The sequence below is a fragment of the Lissotriton helveticus genome, chromosome 6 (genome assembly GCF_964261635.1).
Source record: "Lissotriton helveticus chromosome 6, aLisHel1.1, whole genome shotgun sequence".
Lineage (NCBI taxonomy): Eukaryota > Metazoa > Chordata > Amphibia > Caudata > Salamandridae > Lissotriton > Lissotriton helveticus.
In genome coordinates, this window is record NC_136067.1 from 363878751 (window position 1) to 363899514 (window position 20764).

The following is a 20764-nucleotide window of genomic DNA, read 5'->3' on the forward strand; positions in this document are numbered from 1 at the left end:
GTGATCACTAGAACTAGTGAGCATCATATATCAGGCCAACTTCTCACATTGACGTCCAGTTTAGCCAGTTGGTTCCAGTTGCCTATGGTGAGACATGTACTTTTTTCTAAGTTGAGGGCCAGCCCTGATGCTTGTGCGAAAATTTTTGAGTGAAGCAGTACTCTCTTGGCTGAGGAGGGGTCTGGGCACAGGACTGTGACATCATCCATGTATGATTCAGAAAAAGGGGGTGGTGATGGACAGAGCATCTGAGTTAAACAGAACACTCATACCCAGTCAAAAGATCAGGGCTTGATCCATCACCGTTTTTTAGCTCACTGCACCATCCCAGTTCAGAACACGGCTACATGCAAATTAGTCTGTCCCTGGCCCAGTGCATCATGGGAACAGGGCAGACCAAACTACCAAGCCAATTCTTTACTGGAAAGGAAACAAGCTTTCGGGGACCGGTTTCTGGCATTGCAGCCGTCTTCGGCCCGGCTTGCTTGAATCCTAATGGTGCAGTGAGCAAGGGACTCACATCTGAGCATACCCTGCCACTCCTATAGTGGCCAAAATGATTCAGAAAAAGGGGGTGGTGATGGACAGAGCATCTGAGTTAAACAGAACACTCATACCCAGTCAAAAGATCAGGGCTTGATCCATCACCGTTTTTTAGCTCACTGCACCATCCCAGTTCAGAACACGGCTACATGCAAATTAGTCTGTCCCTGGCCCAGTACATCATGGGAACAGGGCAGACCAAACTACCAAGCCAATTCTTTACTGGAAAGGAAACAAGCTTTCGGGGACCGGTTTCTGGCATTGCAGCCGTCTTCGGCCCGGCTTGCTTGAATCCTAATGGTGCAGTGAGCAAGGGACTCACATCTGAGCATACCCTGCCACTCCTATAGTGGCCAAAACGATTCAGAAAAAGGGGGTGGTGATGGACAGAGCATCTGAGTTAAACAGAACACTCATACCCAGTCAAAAGATCAGGGCTTGATCCATCACCGTTTTTTAGCTCACTGCACCATCCCAGTTCAGAACACGGCTACATGCAAATTAGTCTGTCCCTGGCCCAGTGCATCATGGGAACAGGGCAGACCAAACTACCAAGCCAATTCTTTACTGGAAAGGAAACAAGCTTTCGGGGACCGGTTTCTGGCATTGCAGCCGTCTTCGGCCCGGCTTGCTTGAATCCTAATGGTGCAGTGAGCAAGGGACTCACATCTGAGCATACCCTGCCACTCCTATAGTGGCCAAAACGATTCAGAAAAAGGGGGTGGTGATGGACAGAGCATCTGAGTTAAACAGAACACTCATACCCAGTCAAAAGATCAGGGCTTGATCCATCACCGTTTTTTAGCTCACTGCACCATCCCAGTTCAGAACACGGCTACATGCAAATTAGTCTGTCCCTGGCCCAGTGCATCATGGGAACAGGGCAGACCAAACTACCAAGCCAATTCTTTACTGGAAAGGAAACAAGCTTTCGGGGACCGGTTTCTGGCATTGCAGCCGTCTTCGGCCCGGCTTGCTTGAATCCTAATGGCGCAGTGAGCAAGGGACTCACATATGAGCATACCCTGCCACTCCTATAGTGGCCAAAACGATTCAGAAAAAGGGGGTGGTGATGGACAGAGCATCTGAGTTAAACAGAACACTCATACCCAGTCAAAAGATCAGGGCTTGATCCATCCCCGTTTTTTAGCTCACTGCACCATCCCAGTTCAGAACACGGCTACATGCAAATTAGTCTGTCCCTGGCCCAGTGCATCATGGGAACAGGGCAGACCAAACTACCAAGCCAATTCTTTACTGGAAAGGAAACAAGCTTTCGGGGACCGGTTTCTGGCATTGCAGCCGTCTTCGGCCCGGCTTGCTTAAATCCTAATGATGCAGTGAGCAAGGGACTCACATCTGAGCATACCCTGCCACTCCTATAGAGGCCAAAACGATTCAGAAAAAGGGGGTGGTGATGGACAGATCATCTGAGTTAAACAGAACACTCATACCAAGTCAAAAGATCAGGGCTTGATCCATCACCGTTTTTTAGCTCACTGCACCATCCCAGTTCAGAACACGGCTACATGCAAATTAGTCTGTCCCTGGCCCAGTGCATCATGGGAACAGGGCAGACCAAACTACCAAGCCAATTCTTTACTGGAAAGGAAACAAGCTTTCGGGGACCGGTTTCTGGCATTGCAGCCGTCTTCGGCCCGGCTTGCTTGAATCCTAATGGTGCAGTGAGCAAGGGACTCACATCTGAGCATACCCTGCCACTCCTATAGTGGCCAAAACGATTCAGAAAAAGGGGGTGGTGATGGACAGAGCATCTGAGTTAAACAGAACACTCATACCCAGTCAAAAGATCAGGGCTTGATCCATCACCGTTTTTTAGCTCACTGCACCATCCCAGTTCAGAACACGGCTACATGCAAATTAGTCTGTCCCTGGCCCAGTGCATCATGGGAACAGGGCAGACCAAACTACCAAGCCAATTATTTACTGGAAAGGAAAGAAGCTTTCGGGGACCGGTTTCTGGCATTGCAGCCGTCTTCGGCCCGGCTTGCTTGAATCCTAATGGTGCAGTGAGCAAGGGACTCACATCTGAGCATACCCTGCCACTCCTATAGTGGCCAAAACGATTCAGAAAAAGGGGGTGGTGATGGACAGAGCATCTGAGTTAAACAGAACACTCATACCCAGTAAAAAGATCAGGGCTTGATCCATCACCGTTTTTTAGCTCACTGCACCATCCCAGTTCAGAACACGGCTACATGCAAATTAGTCTGTCCCTGGCCCAGTGCATCATGGGAACAGGGCAGACCAAACTACCAAGCCAATTCTTTACTGGAAAGGAAACAAGCTTTCGGGGACCGGTTTCTGGCATTGCAGCCGTCTTCGGCCCGGCTTGCTTGAATCCTAATGGTGCAGTGAGCCCGGGGTCTCTCCAAAAAAAGTTGTGCCTGAGAACGTATGAATTTTGTTTTATTCCCTCTTTGGAGTCTCCCCGGGCCGAGCACCAAGGAGGTGCGCCCGGGGTCTCTCCAAAGGTATTTGGTCTAAAAAATGCTTGTGGATCGGTCTTTCACCCTCCCCGTGTGGTTGGGCTCAACTGTCTCCTGCCCGCTTGGGCAGGTGTTCCGAGTGGGTTTTTTCCGAGTCTGGGTCCGAGAGGTGCCCCGAGCCGTGCACTATCCCAGTGCGCCCGGGGCTCCTCTTTCCAAGTGCCTCCTCGAGCTGCAGCTATGTGTGAGCTCAAAATTCTGTCCCCAAAAGGTGTTCCCTCATCAGCACAAAACTGGGGTCAGCGCAGCCTTGCCACGGACAAGCCGTGGAGCGAAGGCCCAGCTTTCCCCAGGTGTAACTCTAAGGTCACGACCCTGCCTTAATCCTTTTGCCTGCCTCCACGCAGCCTTGCCACGGTCAAGCCGTGGAACGAAGGCCCAGCAGAGACTGGTGTCCGGTTTTCAGGCGCCCCCTAGCCAGATCCAAGTGTATTTTTCTTTTTTTTTTTTTTTTTCCTACGTGTCAGGGCATCGTTTCTGGTTCAGATACATCAATCGTCACCTTCCACAACACCCTATTTATTCGTAAGTCGTTGGTAACAAACTTAGCAACAAGTGCGCAAGCTATCCCATTGACCTTTTACCTGTGAAGGGAAAAGGTCACGTTAAATAAAATACATACAGTAAATTATTTACATTTACTCCACCTGTCTTCATCCGTTCTCTCCTCTACCCGGTCGCCAAACTGGTTCCTGGATTGAGGGGAAAAATAGGAAAACACAGGTTAGTGGTCCCTCTGGGGGCCCCTTGAGTGACAAGGAGGCCTCCGTTGGGGTTGCTTTTGTTCCCTGAGTCTTTCTGGGGCCCCTGCGTGACAGGCTACCCCCTTGGGTCCTCAGGTTTCGTCTTCGCTATCTCCATCTGATCCGTCCAGTGCTGCGTAGTCGCGCAGGAGGCTGTGGATCCTCTTACGGCATCCCAGGGTTGATGTCTCCTTTTTCCCTACTACCAGTCGGTTTCTGGAGAACAGAAGAACATCTTTGAAACAGCACAGGAGCCTCCAGCAGCCCTGGAGGTCGCTTAGTGCGTGTGTCCCTGGGAACAGTCCATACATCACAGAGACAGCGGTGATGCAGGTCGTAGGTATCCAGGCCCTAAGCTCTGTGCCCAGGGCCTTCAGCAGATCCTGTGCGTACGTGCACTCCCAGAAGAGATGGTGTGTTGTCTCGTCTACGGTGCATCCTCTTGGGCAGGACTTGTATCGGTTGAGTCCTCTTGCGTGCATGAAGGCTCTCACGGGCAGTCCTCCTTGGATGGCCATCCAGGCGGTGTCTTTGTGCTGGTTCGTCAGGTGCTTGGATGCGACGTTTCCCCACACGTGGTCTGCTGTGGCTGAGAGGAGGGCGCCGATTGGCTCGCTGACATCCCTTGCGCGTATCTGTTTCTGGACAAGCTTGGAGGTCCATGTGGCGGGGCTAGCTGCCTCCAGGCCAAATTCCTTCACAAACTTCTCCACTTCTTTGTAGAACCACGGGGTCTCCCAGTTGTACGGGACGGCGCTCACCCACTCTGCCCATCCGAGGCGCCTCCACGTTGGCAGCAGGAAGAAGCGTGCCATCAGAAAGTGGCTCTCATCTTCGGTCCTCAGGGTGTTCCTCACGCAGTGGCACACGAAGATCCCTCTCAGGATGGTGGCGATGTCTGGCACTCCTTTGCCTCCCTTGTCGTGGGTTTTGAACATCACTGTCCTCTTCACTCTGTCCATCTTCGAGCTCCAGATGAAGTAGAAGATCATTCTCGTGATGGCCTTGGCCGTTGTGATCTGCACTGGCCATACTTGAGCGACGTACTGGAGTACTGGCAGGGTCTCGTTCCGCAGGACCAAAGACTTCCCTTTGATCGTCAGCTTCCGGAGGCTCCAGAGTCCCAGCTTCTGCCTCGTCTTCACCAGTCTTTCCTCCCAGGTCTTCTCTGCTGCACCTTCTCTGCCGAACCAGACTCCCAGGATCTTCAGGAAGTCCCTCTTGATGGGGAATGGTAGTGGGTCTCGGGGGGGGGGGGTCCAGTGTCCGAAGAACAGGGTTTCTGACTTGACGCTGGTGATCTTCGCTCCTGATGCCTTCCCAAACTCGATACAAGTCCTTTCCAGTACTCTTATGGACGGTCCGTCTGCGCAGAATACTGAGACGTCGTCCATGTACAGAGAGCACTTCACTTCTCCTTTTCCTCCGCTTCCCGGTGCCTTTACTCCTCTGATGTTACTGTTCTGCCGGATGCGTTCCGCGAGGAGTTCTATTACGCAGATGAACAGGAGGGGGGAGAGGGGGCATCCCTGCCTCACCCCTGACAGGACCGGGAAAGGGTCGGTACTCCAGCCATTCACTGTTGCCGTGCTAGAGATGTCGCTATACATTGTTTTCACCACGTCGCAGAAGAAGTCCCCCAGGCCCAGCGCTCTGAGTGCCCGGTCCATGAACTCATGGGAAACGCGGTCGAACGCCTTCTCCTGGTCCAGGCTGACCAAGGCCGTCGGGATCTTGCGACCCTTGACGTACTCGATCGTGTCCCGGACCAGGGCCAGGCTGTCCGCGATTTGCCGTCCCGGTATACCGCAGGACTGGTCTGGGTGGACTATCTTTGCTACCACTTTCTTTAGGCGGTTGGCCATTACCTTCGCGAGAATCTTGTAGTCCACATTGAGGAGAGAGATGGGCCTCCAGTTCTTGAGGTCTTCTCTCTCTCCCTTCTGCTTGTACAAGAGTGTTATCATGCCCTTTCGCAGGGATTGCGGCATACTGCCCTTGCCCACCATTTCCTCGTAGAGGGTCAGCAAGTCCGGCCCGATCAGGTCCCACAGTTCGACATATAGTTCCACTGGGAGACCGTCATTCCCGGGTGTCTTGCCTCTCTTGGAGGTTGTGGCGGCCAAGTGCAGCTCTTCCAGGGTAAAAGGCGCGTCTAGGCCTTCTCTCTCTTCCGGACCCAGTGTCTTTGAGATGCCCTCCAGGAAACTGTCCGCCTGGGCTCTCTCCGACGCCTTCGGTGAGTAGAGTTCCCCGTAAAAGTCCTTAACGACTCTCATGACGTCCTCTTTCTCACTTTGGAGGTTGCCCTCCGAGTCCCGAAGTTCCACCAGCGGTGTGTGAGCTGAGTGAATTTTCTTAAAGAAGAACGAGTTGCATTTCTCGCCCTTCTCGAGGTACTCGGTTCTGGTCCTCAAGATGATTTTCTCAGATTCTTCCCTAAAGTGCTCTGCGAGCCCTTTTCGGGTGTCCTCCAGGTCGTCATCCACGTCCCATCCCCTGAGCTTGAGTTCGTACAGTTGCTGCAGTTGGCTCTGCAGCCTCTTGAACGTCCTCTTCTTTTCCCGTGCAGCAGCTCTGCTTGCATCCTGGAAGAAGCTCCGGAACCTGACCTTCACCCATTCCCACCACCGTCTGGCGGATTGAAAGAGGCCCTTCATGTCCTTCCACTCTATGTACGCGTCTCTGAGGTTCGCCACTAACTCCTCGTTGTCCAGCAAAGAGCAGTTCAGCTTCCACGAACCTGGGCCAGCGGGGAACTTCCCTGTAAGTTCCCCCTCGAAACTGACTGCTCTGTGGTCAGAGAAGTGGACAGCGACCATGGAGCTTCGCCCAGGCTTTACTGTTGGGGAGGTGAGTAGGAGGTCGATCCGTGAACGCACGGATCCGTCCGGCTTGCTCCAGGAATAATTCCTGACGCCTCCTTTATCATCTCCACCAACAGCCTGGACGTCACATCCATTCCTGCAGAGCCTGGCCCACTGCATCCATCCAACTCTACTATGCAGTTGAAATCACCACCCATCAGAATGGTTCTAGAGGTCACGAGTTGCATCCGGAGCACCCTGAACATCTCGAATAGCTCATTCTTCTCTGGGGGGGCATAGACGTTGATGAGCCGAACGGGCTCACCGGCCCACGAGCCGTCCACGACCAGCACTCTGCCGTTGACCTGCTCGGTGACTTTGTTCACGGTGAAATGCCTTCCCCTGATCAGAATGGCCACTCCAGATGATTTGCAATCGTTCCCTCCAGACCAAAAGGATGGCCCATGCGTCCACTGCCGTTCAAGCTGGCTGTACGACTGGGTGTACGGAATTCCGCATTCCTGCAAAAAGCAGATATCTCGGTTCTGGGTGACCAGGAAGCGCAACGTGCCGACCCGCCTGACCTGATCCTTCATGCTTCTGACGTTTAGGGTGAGCAATGATATAGCCATTGTCTCTGTGCTATCGGTCAGTGTCTGGTTTCGGTACCTACTGGGGTTGAAGGCCCTGCGTGTCCCTACTGTGCTTGTAGGTTATCCTGTTCCTCCGTTGGCCCCCACTCCACTGAGGCGTCTCCTCCGTATTCAATGAGCACCTCATCTTCTATTACCAGGTCCCAATGCTCTGGTACGGGTATGGCCGCCAAGCTGTTGAGTTGGCGGTGGAGGTCCTGGAGGGTTGATTCCTCCCTTTCCTGCTCGTCTCTCTCATCCTCCTCCATCTCGTCCTCGCTCTTGATGATGATGGGGGTTCCGTTTCCTGTTTCTTCATCTTCATCGGTGCCCGCGTTGTTTACCTTCTTGCTTTTCAGGAAGTCTTCCTTCCCTTGTAGCTTCCTTTTCTGGGGGCCTGTCCGTTGGGGTTTTTCCTCTGGCTCCTCCCCGTGCTCCAGCGTCTCTGGCTTGGGTCCTGTTGGCGGCGGTTTTTGTGCTGCCGCCTTCTGGATCCTGGCGCTGGAGCGTGTTTGCTCTTTGGCCTCTGCGAGTTTGAAGGCTTTCTGGCGCAGCGATTGGGATTGGACTTGCGTCCACGACTCTTGAACCCACTCCTCCTCGCTGTCGTCATCCGTCCTTCCTCCTTTCTTTTTTCCCTTTTTATCTGTTTTCTTGGCGACCTTTGCCTTGGCAGAGTCCTTTTTCTCCTTCCCCACCTCTGTGTCTGACATTGGTGCCTTCCCTCCGGTGGCCTCCTCTGTCGGTGCGGTTTCTTGCGGTGCTCCGTCAGTGGGGGGTTCCAGTTGTTCCTTGGCTGGTGTTCCCTCAGCCGGATTGGGCTCCCTCAGGGTTTCCATTGGTGGGGCCTTCTCTGGCACTCCGTCCTGGGGGTTCCCTTTGGGGGTCTGGGGTTCCTTGGCTGGTGTTCCCTCAGCCTGTGTGGGTTTCCTTGGGGTTTCCTTTGGCGGGGCCGTCACTGATACTCTGTCCTCGGGGTTCCCTTTGGGGCTCTGGGGTTCCTTGGCTGGTGCCGTCACAGAAGATGGTGGTGGTGGTCCTGTGTCCGGTCCTGCTTTGGGGCCCCCTATGTTGCTCTGGCCTGGTCCTGTGGGGGTTGTTGTTTTTGGATCCTGGCCCTTCTGGTCTACCTTCCCGAGTGCCGCTGTTGTTTTCCCCGATTGGTCTCCGGCGTCTTTCAGGAGGGTGTTCAGGCTGGCGTTGGCTGTCGCAGAGAGCTTCGGCCTGGTCTGTCTCCATGGTTGGCTCCAGGCTGGGCTCGCTGCAGCGGCCGCTGCGTATGTCTTCGGCAAGTCTGACTTGGCGCATCGGTAGTACGTGTGGCCCACCTCTCCACAGAGGTTGCACTTCCTGGTCCCTTTGCATGAGCTTGTGTCCTGTCCGGACTGCTTGCAGATCCAGCAGAATTTCACAGGGCAATCCTTGCCCGCGTGGCCCGTGCCTTCGCACTTCCCGCAGGTGAAGGGTTGTCCTGGGTACTTGATCCTCCCCATGTCTGATCCTAGGTAGAAGCTGGCCGATGGGTGTTTCATGCCATCTCTCCCTGATGGGTCCTTGTGGAGGTCAATCTCTGCCTGCCAGGTCGTGTTCCAAATTCCGTTGGAGTCCCTGACCTTGGTGGGTCCTGTCCGGATGGTGCCGTACCTTTGTAGGAGCGACGCGATGTCCTTGTCTGGGAGGTGGGGGTTGGTCATCTCAACCGTTATCCTCTTCTCTGTGGTTGCTGGCTCCATTCCTGCCGTTACGCTGAAGTTGCTGTAGGGTGTCTCCTCCTTCTTCCCTGAAAGAAGTCCCAGTACTTCTTAAAGAGTGCTTGAGTAAAAAATAAAAAAGCTGAGTAGGAAGATCATGCCCGATGCGGATGCCTGGCAACTCAGTACCTCGTCCCCTTGAACCCCTGCTGGTTTGAGGATTTTGTTCACGAATGAGGCTCGCTCCATTCGGGGTCCAGTTTTGTCCTTTATCTCCCACCGCATGAGCTTCAACGGGTGCCTCCTTATTCACCGCCTTGCCGCTGTCCCCAGGGGGTAGAGGGTTTGGTTTCTGGGCGTCCAGCTGGGGGATGCCTTCTGTGGTGGCCACTGGGGGTTCAGTGTCCATGTCTTCCATTTGGTTGGTTGGGGGGATCACCTGGTAAATTATGGATTACCGCCGGATTACCTGGTTCACCTTTGGACCGTCCGCCTGGGTGCCTGGGGTGTCTCCCAGCAAACCTTAGAGGTCTGCAGTGCAAGAAACTCTGACCAATCGCTCCCTAGAACTAAGGCAGGGTTATAGGTGGGTCCACCTAAGCATAAATCCTCTTACCAGAGATCTGGGTACTGTTCAGGCCTGTGAAGGATGTTAGGAGGTGTTTTAAGCCTCCAGCATTAGTCCACCCAAACGCCAGGAGAGAGAGAGTAAAAAGCGTGCAACGTTACCTGTGCTCTAGGAGCTGGCCGCAGTCCCTTGGGGGTTCTACTTTGAGTTCCTAGTGAACAAACAGGCACCAGCACGCTGGTGTCCCTCCTGTAAACAGATTTTGTTTTGGTAAAAATATACTTTATTTAGAAGTTTGTAAGGCACATATACATATTAACCAATCCCATAGAGTGGTGTACATTATAACCAGTGTAGGAGGTCCACGCAGGCACCTGCCTACCGTTTTTCCATCAAGATTTTGCTCATAAGGCTCTCACTTTTATGCTGAAGTGAAGCTGTTTTTAAGTGACCCATTCTGCCCATTTTTTCTGTTTCCATTTTTTCTCTGCTATTTCTTTTCCTTGTCTTTTTAAATCAACATAGTAGAAGAGCATAATTTTGTCAAGACACATGTGAATTACATCTTTTACCTCCAGCTCTTTATGTTTAAATAATAGCAGGTTTCTAGCAATCCATAAGCTTTCTTTTGCACAACTTAGTATTTTCCAAAGGGCTCTGTCTTTATTTTTTGACAGTGAGCTCTCTATACCATACAGTACTATTTCATAGTTTATGTTTCTTAGCGTGGTAATTTCTTTGATAAACAGATTTAATTTATTCCAAAAATTCTTGGCAAAATGACCGTTCCATAGAAAATGCATTGTTGTTTCTTCTCCTGGGTAGTCTGTTCTCGGGCATTTTGTTGATTTAGCGAGTCCTCTTCTGTGTGGGAAGGTCTTCACTGGTAGGGCGTTAGACACAGTCAACCATGTAAGGTCTTTTTGTGAGTTCGTAATGTCTATGTGGTTTGCTTTTTCCCAAACCAGTTTGGAGAGTTTTTCAGGTAGGTTGTTGATCATCTCCATTTTCTCCAACTGTTGTAGTTCTTTTTTCAACAAAGTTCTTACTTCGAAGCAGTCTCTGTTCACTTCTAGGAGTTTCAACATCTTTATGAAGGGTTCCAGGCAGGCATAGAGTTTGTGGGGGGAAAAAGCAACAGGTATAGCATTGTCTCTCTGTAGGATTTTGAATTTGTAAAAAATGTCTCCAACTCCATACCGTACATAGTTCTGCCTTCTCGTATTGCTTTGAGGCAGAGGCAGAAGTAGTTCGTGAAAATATATAGGTACAAATTTGGCATATTTTTCCCCCCGTTTCTTGGGTGTTTGAAGACCATCGTTCTCTTAACCTTCTCCATTTTTGAGTTCCAGAAGAAGGTAAAAAGGCATTTTTGTAGTTGTCTCAGCGTGGCTTTGTCTGGTGGGTATATTACTGCAAAGAAAGTATTAGTGGCAAAATGACAGCTTTTATGACCATAATTTTCCCAGTCATGGATAGGGTTCTTGTTTTCCATAACCCCAATTTCTGGTTGATCTTGCATTGGATGGGGGGCCAATTGTCTTTTCCTTCTGGATCTTGTGAGAAGGTGATCCCCAGGATCTTTGTGGGTTGTTTTGTTATTTTTACTTCCAGTTTTGCTAGGTTGTTCCAGTTTCCTATTGTGAGGCATGTGCTTTTTTCAGTGTTCAGAACCAGCCCTGATGCTTGCGCAAAGAATTTTGTATGTAAGAGCACTCTTCTGACCGATGGGGGGTCAGGGCACAGGACAGTTACATCGTCCATGTATGCGATACATTTTGCGTGTTTTCCTTCTGCTCCTGGTACAAATATCCCCTTGATGATTTTGTCCTTCCTTATCCTGCAGAGCAGTGGTTCCAAGGCGCATACAAAGAGGGCTGGGGAAAGGGGGCAACCTTGGCGTACTCCTGATTTTATGTGTACTTCTTCTGTGAGCATCCCATTCACAATAATTTTGCTTGTTGCATTTTTATATAGCATTGCTATCATTTCTATAAATGAGGTGGGGAAGCCCATTTTCTGTAGGACTTTAAACAAGTAAGCATGTGAGACACTATCAAAGGCATTTTGTAAGTCTAGGGATAGGACTCCTAGTGGGTTGCCTTCTTCTAGGGCTCTATTGATAGCATCTCTGATGGTTATAAGGCTGTCCCAAATCTTCCTGCCTGGTACTGCACAGGTTTGGTCTGGTTCTATCACAGTTTTTAGCACCCTTTTTATTCTGTTCGTTATGCATTTGCTATAAATTTTGCTGTCCACATTTAGTAGTGTTATCGGTCTCCAATTTTTAATGTTGTTCATGTCCCCTTTTTTGTGGATCAGTTTGACTGATCCCTGTGTAAAAGTGTGTAGAAAGGATTTGTTTCCCACACATTGCTTAAACATTTCAATAACGTCTCTTGCTATGACTTTCCAGAAAGTGGTGTAGAACTCCCATGGTAGTCCATCTTGTCCTGGGGCAGAGTTGTGTGGTGCTTTGTTGATGATATTTAGGAACTCTTCTCCTGTAAAGGGGGACTGTAGGAAGTCTTTTTCTTCAGAGGCTAAACCTTTGTCATAGATTTCTAGTAGGTCGTCGCATGCAGATGCATCACAGTTTTTTTCCGAGAATAGTTTAGAAAAGAAATTTTGTACCACTTGTTCAATGTCTTTTTGTTCTTTGTTTTCTTTGCCTTTGGCGTCTAGGAGTTCTTCTATGGGTGTGTGGTTTGTTTTGGCTTTTTTGAAAAAGGAGTTACATTTCTCATCCTCTTCATATTTGAGGACGCGCGAGTTGAACATTGTTTCCTTTCCTTTTTTTAAGAACCAATTTCTAATATCTGCTTTAGTCTTTTGGATGTCTTTGTGACTTGTATCCCTGCCTCTTGAAGTTCTATGAGGTTTGTGAGGGTATCTTGTAGCTCATTATGTCCCTCCTGTAAACAGATACTACACTTGATCTTAGCCAAAAGGCCGAGAAGCGATAACCAGAATGGTGCCAGAATGAACGCCTCCCGAAGAAATCCACCTGGCTGACCCGGACCGGGGTCTTCCCTTGCACCGTCGCCTGCCGCCCTTTAGCCTCTTTTTCTGACTCCCAGCAAGAGCTCGGCATGTGCCGGTGGAAAGGAGGCCCCGGCCTCAGGCCTTCTCCCGGCTCCCAGAGTCCTCCTCGGCTGTCGCCTCATTAGACGTCACTTAGCATACCCACGTTGTCCCTTTTTCTAGTATTTGGATGCCCCGCCCCTTCCTGCGCACTGCTTCCAGCCGGCTGGCCAGAAAGCCTGGCAGCCAGGGGATGCTGGGAATTAGCCCAGGATGCCCTGGACAGCTCCATGACCGGAAATGGCCGGCCCCTGGGCCCTCGCCCTCGCTTGCCGGGGACACTACTCCCCTGCAGCCTAAGGCCTATAGATAAGGCTTGGCCGTTCGTGGCGGGCAGAGAAGGAAAAGGACTCTGTATTTTTCTTCTTGCTCAGAGAAGCCAAGGGCAGTGTCCACTTCTCTGCCAGCCTGCCTCCCTCCCTCCCTCCCTCCCTCCATCCTACTGACTTGCTGGGAACCTTCTTCCATTCTTTCCCCAGTGAAATGGATCCAAAACCAATGGAAGTCTGCTGCTGGAAAAACAATCTTTTTCCGACGTTTGTCTCTTGTCAAAGTGCAGCGTCTGGATGGAGAAGGGGGAAAAAAATAAGAAATAATTTTTATTTATCTTTTTTAAACGCGAAAAATAAATAAATAAATAACGCACAGCCCGGGTGCCGCAAAGTGACAAATAAGTCAAATAAGTACATAAATAAGGCAAGACACTGCGACCAGTTTGCTTTTATGCACATGCAAACACAATAGCGCCACTTTACAAGGTTTGGTAGTGAAGCGCTACTTTCGTTTTCTCGTCTATTTTTCAACAGCATTGTTTTCCCCGGGTGGGGAAGTGCACCATTCCTGGAGGTACTGCAATACCAGGTTGATGCGTGGAGTGGACAGAGCAAGCTCCTATTCCATCTCCCTGTTCCAAAAATCAATTTAATATATGGTCCCCAGATAGAGGACGTATCAGATATTAAACTGATAAGAACAGATTTTTTTTTTAAAGTTTCAACAGGCTTTATTTAAAACTTTACATATTTACATGTTAGCCAATCCAATATGGTGGCATCATTTTGGATTTTGCATTCATGTTAGAGACGCAACTCCGTCATGTGCAAAATGTACATCGAGATTATTTTATTTGCTTATTGCACAGATTCATTTACTGGCTATGGTTTGTTTATTAGTTTTGACCAGTCTTTTTGTTTCCAGTTGTCAAGTGCCCATTCTTGTCCATTCCTTCTTACATCTACAAATACATATTTTTGCACTTTGTCAAGTGCCATTTTGATGCATTCTTCGGGGGAGATTTCTTTGTGTTTGAATAGTTTTAGGTTTCTGGAGGACCACAGGCTTTCTTTGATACAGTTTATCAGTCTCCACAGTGTTTCCTTTTTCTCCTTTGGGCATGACATGCCAATACCATATAGGATAAGTTCGTAGGAAAGTGATGATTGTTTGCTTATTCTTTTGATGAGTTTCCCCGTTTTCTTCCAGATTTCCTGCGCAAAGGAACAGTTCCATAGGAAGTGGAGGATGGTCTCTTCTCCGGCGCATGTTGATCTGGGGCATTTTGAGTCTTTGGCTAAGTTTCTCTTGTGTTGAAATGCATTTACTGGCAGGCATTTTGTTACTGCCATCCATGCAATGTCTTTTTGGTGGTTGGATAGGCATTTGTTGCTTGTCTGTTCCCATACTGTTTTTGATTGACTTTCTGTTAAGTTGTTGACTATGACGATTGGTTCAGCGTCTCTGAGTTCGTGTTTCCAAGAATACGTGTCAACACAGGCTTTGAGGTCAATGTCTTTCGTTCTGCAATGTTCAATGATTGGTTTAAAATGTTCAAAGATCTCTGGTGTTGAAAAACAGTGGGGGGTCGTGTTCTTGTAGTGTACCAGATCATACTTTTTCAACATTAAGGCGGTTGAGTATGTGATGTAGTCCGCTACAAATCTGGTTTTTCTTTCTAGGGCATTCATGCATAAGTGCAGGTACTTGGAGGAATAAAAACATTTTTAAGTTGGGAACATCTTTTCCCCCTTTCTCCTTAGGTTTATACATGTGCTCTCTCTTGAGTTTCTCCATTTTGGAGTTCCAAACAAAGTTGAAAATCATTTATTGCAGGCTATTTAGCATTACATTTATTGGTGGAAACACCACCGCAAGGTACAGTAGAATAGGCAATACAATAGCTTTAATAATCAAAACTTTACCTTCCATGGAAAGGTTTCTTAACTTCCAAAAGTAAAATTTCTTTAATATTTTCTCCTTTATTGGTGGCCAGTTTTGTTCCCCAGCTATATCTGTACTGAAATGGACCCCTAGTATTTTAATGGGGTCCCTTGTGACTGTGACCGGGGTTTTTGCCAGGTTGTCCCATTGGCCTATGACCATGCAGACCGATTTGTCTTTGTTTATTTCTAGGGCAGAGGCTTTGGTGAAGGAGGAGGTATATGTGATGACTCTGTTTACTTCTTGAGCGTCATTACAGAAAATAGTTACATCGTCCATGTAGCTGGTGCATTTAACTCTCTTCCCTTCCCCTCCTGGGACAAAATGTCCTTTGATGTTTGGGTCCTGTCTGATTTTATTTAGGAGAGGTTCAATGGCACAAATGAAGAGGGCTGGTGATAGCGGGCATCCCTGTCTTACCCCAGATCTGATTTGGATCTTCTCTGTTAGTGACCCATTGATCAGAATTTGGCTAACTGCATCTTTGTATAGTGACTGGATAATACCTGTGAAGGAAGAGGGGATGCCCATTTTCTCAAGGACTCTAAAGAGGAATTTGTGTGAGATGTTATCAAAGGCTTTTTGTAGGTCTAAGGACAGGATGCCCAAGGGTTGGTTATGTTCTACAGCGAGCCTGATTGTTTCCCTTGTTGTCATAAGGCTGTCCCATACCTTCCTTTGGGGGACTGCGCAGGATTGATCTTCATTTATAAGCGAATTTAGAACTCTTTTCAGTCTGTTTGTTAACACTTTTGTCATTAATTTACTGTCCACATTCAGTAATGAGATGGGCCTCCAGTTTTTTAGGTCTTCTTTCCTACCTTTCTTGTATATTAGGGAGATAACTCCTTTAGAAAAGGATGGGGGGAAAGCTTTTGTCTCCATGCATTCCTCTATCATACTCATGAAGTCTGCGCATAGTGTTGGCCAAAAGGTTTTGTAAAATTCCCATGGGAGGCCGTCTTCTCCAGGGGAGGAAAGCGGGGCGCATTGGGATAGTGCTCCCAGGAATTCTTCTCCATCTAGGGGGGTTTGTAGGTAGGTTTGTTCTTCTTGTGATAGAGTTTTTTAAATGGAGGCTAGGTAGTTTGAGCTTTCTTGTGATGTTATGGCTTTCTCTTTATATAGGGTGTTGTAGTAGTCTTGTACAGTGTTCTGTATGTTTGTTCTGCCTTTTTGTAGTATTGCTTCATTATTCCAAATTTCATTCATTTCCTTGTGTGTGTTGTTGCTCTTTTTGAAAAAGAATCTTGTGCATTTTTCGTCTTCCTCGAAGATCTTGACCCTTGAGTTGAAGATAGTTTGTTTGCCTCTTTCTGTAAACCATTTTTTGAGCTTGTGTTGGGATTCTTGGAGTTCTTCTGCTACATCTACTCCTGCATCTTTAAATTTTTCCAGGTGGTGTAATTTGTCTTGGATAGATTGGTATAATTCTCTTTTTTTCCTGGGCTTTTTGTTTGCTTGCGTTGATGAAGAAGGTTTTGCTCTTTTTCTTCACCCATTCCCACCATTTAGCTTTGGATATGACATTTTGTTGTGCATTGCGCCATACTTCGTATTCTTTTTTGTAATTTGTGACCACCTCTTCCTCTTCTAGGATGGATGTGTTGAGCTTCCATGTTCCAGGGCCTTTGCTGTGGTCAAAGTGAAGCCTGCAGTTTATGAGAAGGGTTTTGTGGTCTGTGAGAGCGCTGGTCTCTGTGTGTGCACTGACGTAGGAGATTGAATTGGAGGCAAAAACACAGTCTATTCTGGAGGATGTGTCTCCTTTGTCTGACTTCCATGTCATTCCTGAGCCTTTAGGGTTGTTCTCTCCATAGAGGTCTTTAAAAGAGAGGTCTTGCGCTATTTTCAGCCATGTTGTGGAAGATTTGTCTAGTTTGTAGTCTGTGCTGGTGCCTTTCCTGTCTTTCGGGTGCATTATGCAGTTGAAGTCTCCTACAACAAATGTGGGTGTAGTCCCTGTCAGGAAGAAGGAGGTGTTTTCAAAAATTTCAATTCTTCCATTCTTATCTGTAGGTGCATATATGTTGCATATTCTGAGGTGTTGTTCTCTTGTTTTAAAGTTCACCATTAGGGATCTTCCTGGGCTTATGTTTGTTTCACTGGTGAAAAGGATGTCCTTGTTTTTGCATAGTATGGCCATGCCTGCGTTCTTGTTTCCTCCACCTGACCATGCGGAGGGTCCTTCGTGCCATTCTTTGGCATAACTTTGGTAGTTCTGCATTTTGGGTAGGTTGCATTCTTGAAGACAAATTATGTCTGCTTTGATAGTTCTGCAATGCTCTAGGATGGCGGCTCTTTTGACAGTCTGTTTCATTCATCTGATATTTAGAGTTGCTATTGTGAGTTCTCTTGGGGTATCCATCATAAAAGGTAGGGGTTGTGTGTACTTTCTTATTTGTTGCTTGCTTCCAGTTTTGTCCCGGACTGTGTTTCTTGATTTTGTGCATGTATCTCCTCTATGCTCCCTAACCAGGGGGAAGACACAAAAAGGGTTTCTTTTGTCTGTTGCTGGACGGTGGATTTGGAGGTTTCATTCTTGTTTGGAGGGTTTTCCATCTCTGGGTCTGGGAGGTCAGATAGAGGTGCGTAGCGGTTCTTGTTTACGTTTGTAGCTTTTTTCTTTGATGTGGTTGATAGTTTTTTTTCTGTTTTCTTTTGGTTTCTTGTTGTTCTGTTCCGGGGTTTTTCTTCTTCTTCTCCTTTGTTTTTGGCTTTGGTTACTTTGTTGCTATTCACTTTTTCCCATTTCTTGGGGAAGGGTTTGAGAATTTGTGGTGTTGCTTCTATGTTTGACTCTTTTTCTGTGTCTGATTCTTCTTCTAGGACGGAGGGGGTTTGTGTATCTTCTTGGATCAGGGTAGGGGTTTCCATCTCTCCAGAAGATATTTCTATTTGGGTACTGGGAAGCTCTTCTTCTTGTGTCTCTGGGACTGCTGAGGTTGTTTGGGAAAGAGGGAGGGCTTCTATTTGGTCTTCTGGTTGAACCTCCTCTTGTTCTATCACTTCCTCATATAATGGTTGATCTTGTATATATATAAAATCTTTATTCGGCTTGTTCACAGTGGAAAAAACATAAAAGTACACAAAATAGCAAACACAGTAAAAATACACTTGTTATATATATTTCTAAAAAAATTCATTTCATTATTAAAAGCAGAAAAGTTGATCAAAAATGTGCAAAATACCGCTTATTCTCACACTGACAAGATTTTTAAAGATTCATTCTGTGTTTCATGATACACTTTAAGAAACTACTAATAAAATAACAGACATTTGGTGTTTCCAACATTTGCAGTCTTAAAAGAGCAGGTCTGCATTGTCGCAATCCCCAAGATTTTAAAATCGGTAAAAGCCAGATCTTTCTGTGGGCTTGGTGGTATTTACAAAGCAAGATCACGTGCAAATTTGACTGCTGTGATATACCGTCACACGGACAAGGCGGGAGTATGGCCTCCCAGCAGTTTTGTGACGGAAAAGTGACCATCCTAAAGAATATATTTAGCCTGAATCTTGTAATGAGCATTCTCTCGTATGTTGGCATTTGAAGTTCTAAGTACGGATGAATGACAAAGGCTACTTGGATCATATTTGAATGGATCACTGCCGTTTTTGTCGAGTTGGAAGCGAGTCTTAACGACTCCAAATGGCATAATGCTTGTCGTTTAAGAACTTTTTTTGGGATGTCCGTTATAGATGTCGGGTCTGAATAGTAGTTCTCAAGGCCTAAATCAGTAAAAAAGTTCCTAACATATAGGAGCCACTTTATTTTTACAGAATTGTCCATATTCATTGAATCAGTAATGATGGCTTGAGTCAGAGCGTTTTTGGTTGATTTCCAAATGCGGCGCCACAGCATCAGAGGTTCGATTTTAATTAAATCCTCTAGATATGGTATGGCTAATTCTAGGTGCATTGCGTAAATTGAGGTGCCTTTGGGGGTGGCTAACAAGAATCTTAAAAAGGTGTTTTCCGCCCTCTGAATAGGGCTCACATCAGTATACCCCCAGACTCCTGCACCATATGTTGCTATTGCCTGACATTTGGCGTGGTAAATCTTAAGGAGCTCTACTGGAGGCCTCTTGCCTAATTTCTGGGAGAAAGTTATTAATGCTGCAATTGATCTCCTAAATAAAAGTGCCCTTGTGCTCACTGCTTGCTTCCAGCCGAGTTGGTCATCTATCATAACCCCCAAGTAGGGATAGTGTGAGGTAGGTTCAAGTTTTTGGTTGTTGAGGATTATTGGATAAGTTCTTTTTTTGTGTCTGCCAACAGTCATTACGAACGTTTTTTTTACGTTCACTTTTAGATCTAAGTTGCCCATAAAGGACGTGTATCTGTTCACTGCGTTCTGAAGTTCTTTGGGTGTTCGCGCTAAGATGACAGCGTCATCCGCGTAGAGCAGGGCTGGGATCAGGCGGCGATTTATGCGTGGGAGGTCCTGGGCCCCCCTCAACATCTCCTCCTCCAAGCCGTTGGTATAGAGTGAGAAGAGGAAGGGGGCCAGGACGCATCCCTGCCTGACCCCACGCCCTACGCTAAACGGGGACGTCAGCTCACCATTGACGCCGAAGCGTACTCTGGCTGTGGCCCCAGTGTAAAGCTCTTTGAGAAAATCTAAAAGGGGTGGATCTACTCCCAATTCAGCCAAGACCCTCCACAGCTTTCTGTGCGAGACGCAGTCGAAAGCTGCGGAGAGGTCGACAAAGACCATATATATCTTAGTAGGGATGGCCTGTGTATATTTCCCCATTATTAGGGTAAGGTTAAGGACCTGCTCTAGGGTACCAAAACCTTCCCGGAAACCGAATTGGATATCCGAAATTATGCCCCGGTCCTCAGTCCACTGCTGGAGGCGCTCGAGAATCACTCTCCCCACCACTTTCCCGAGAGAATCCAGCAGTGAAATGGGCCGGTAGCATTTTGCATCTTGTCGGTCCCCCTTTTTAAAAATGGGGACCATTATTGATTTTGTCCAGGATGTTAGGATTCCCTCACTTGCTGCTGCTGTACATACTCTAGTTAAAATGGGGGCCCAGAGATCTTGATTACTTTTAAAAAGGTCCACCGGGACCCCATCGGGTCCTGGTGCCTTGCCTGTTTTACTACTCTGCAGAGCGTCTAAAAGGTCTGAGATATCAAAAGGGACCAGGATTGGGTAATTTACCTTGGGGAGGGGGGATTCTGTTGGATGGGTATTCTTAAAAATTTCCTCAAAGTGGGAGACCCAGGTGTTTTCGTCGATAGCGACTTCTATTTTTGGGGTCTCTCTATCTGTGAGGTATGGGGTTCTAACCGTGCGCCAGAAAAGCTCACTGTTTTGTGAGACTGCACCATGGTGAAGATCATCCCATAGCTTTTGCTTTAATTGTGCAGTTCGCAGCTTTCTTTCCCTTGTATATTGGCGCCTGAGCAAGTGGATCTGAGCCGCATCACGTGGATTATTTTTGAGAGCGGTTTTCAGCTTTGATAGGGCCGCTGTGCAGTTATGATTAAACCACTTTGGTTTTGAGGGGCGGTTTATTTTAGGTTTTGTAGTAAGCAGATTTTTTATAGCTTCTAATATTAGATTAAAATTTCTCAAGACTTCTTTGTGGCTAGTTGTGAGATCCAGGCATTTCATTATGTTTGAGTAGGACTGCGTTACTAATTTTTTCATTATGTCAGATGGGTTAATTTTAGCCCATCTGATTGTTAGTCCATTACGTTTACCGACCTCTATCTTGTTCTGCCTGAGAGTGGTCGCCATCTCTGATTTACGTGAAAGGTTGGCAGGCATGGGCATGGTTAGTCTTAAAGCTGCGTGATCGCTAAGGGGGGTAACAATGACTTCAAAATCTTTAAATGTCGACATTAGGGTTTGGGAGAGAAATATGAAGTCTACTGTTGTCCTATGTCCTCTACCCACATAGGTCGGTATGAATTCGTTTGGATCTGCTTTTACATGATTTGCAATCTGGAGATCC

At 47.6% G+C, this 20764-nt stretch overlaps 2 pseudogenes; both read right to left on the bottom strand.

Moving 5' to 3' along the window:
- Positions 1 to 12378: 12378 nt before the first annotated feature.
- On the bottom strand, positions 12379 to 12458 carry LOC144764521 (U2 spliceosomal RNA; annotated as a pseudogene).
- A 944-nt stretch (positions 12459 to 13402) lies between these two features.
- LOC144764337 (U2 spliceosomal RNA) lies at positions 13403 to 13583 on the bottom strand (annotated as a pseudogene).
- Positions 13584 to 20764: the final 7181 nt, after the last annotated feature.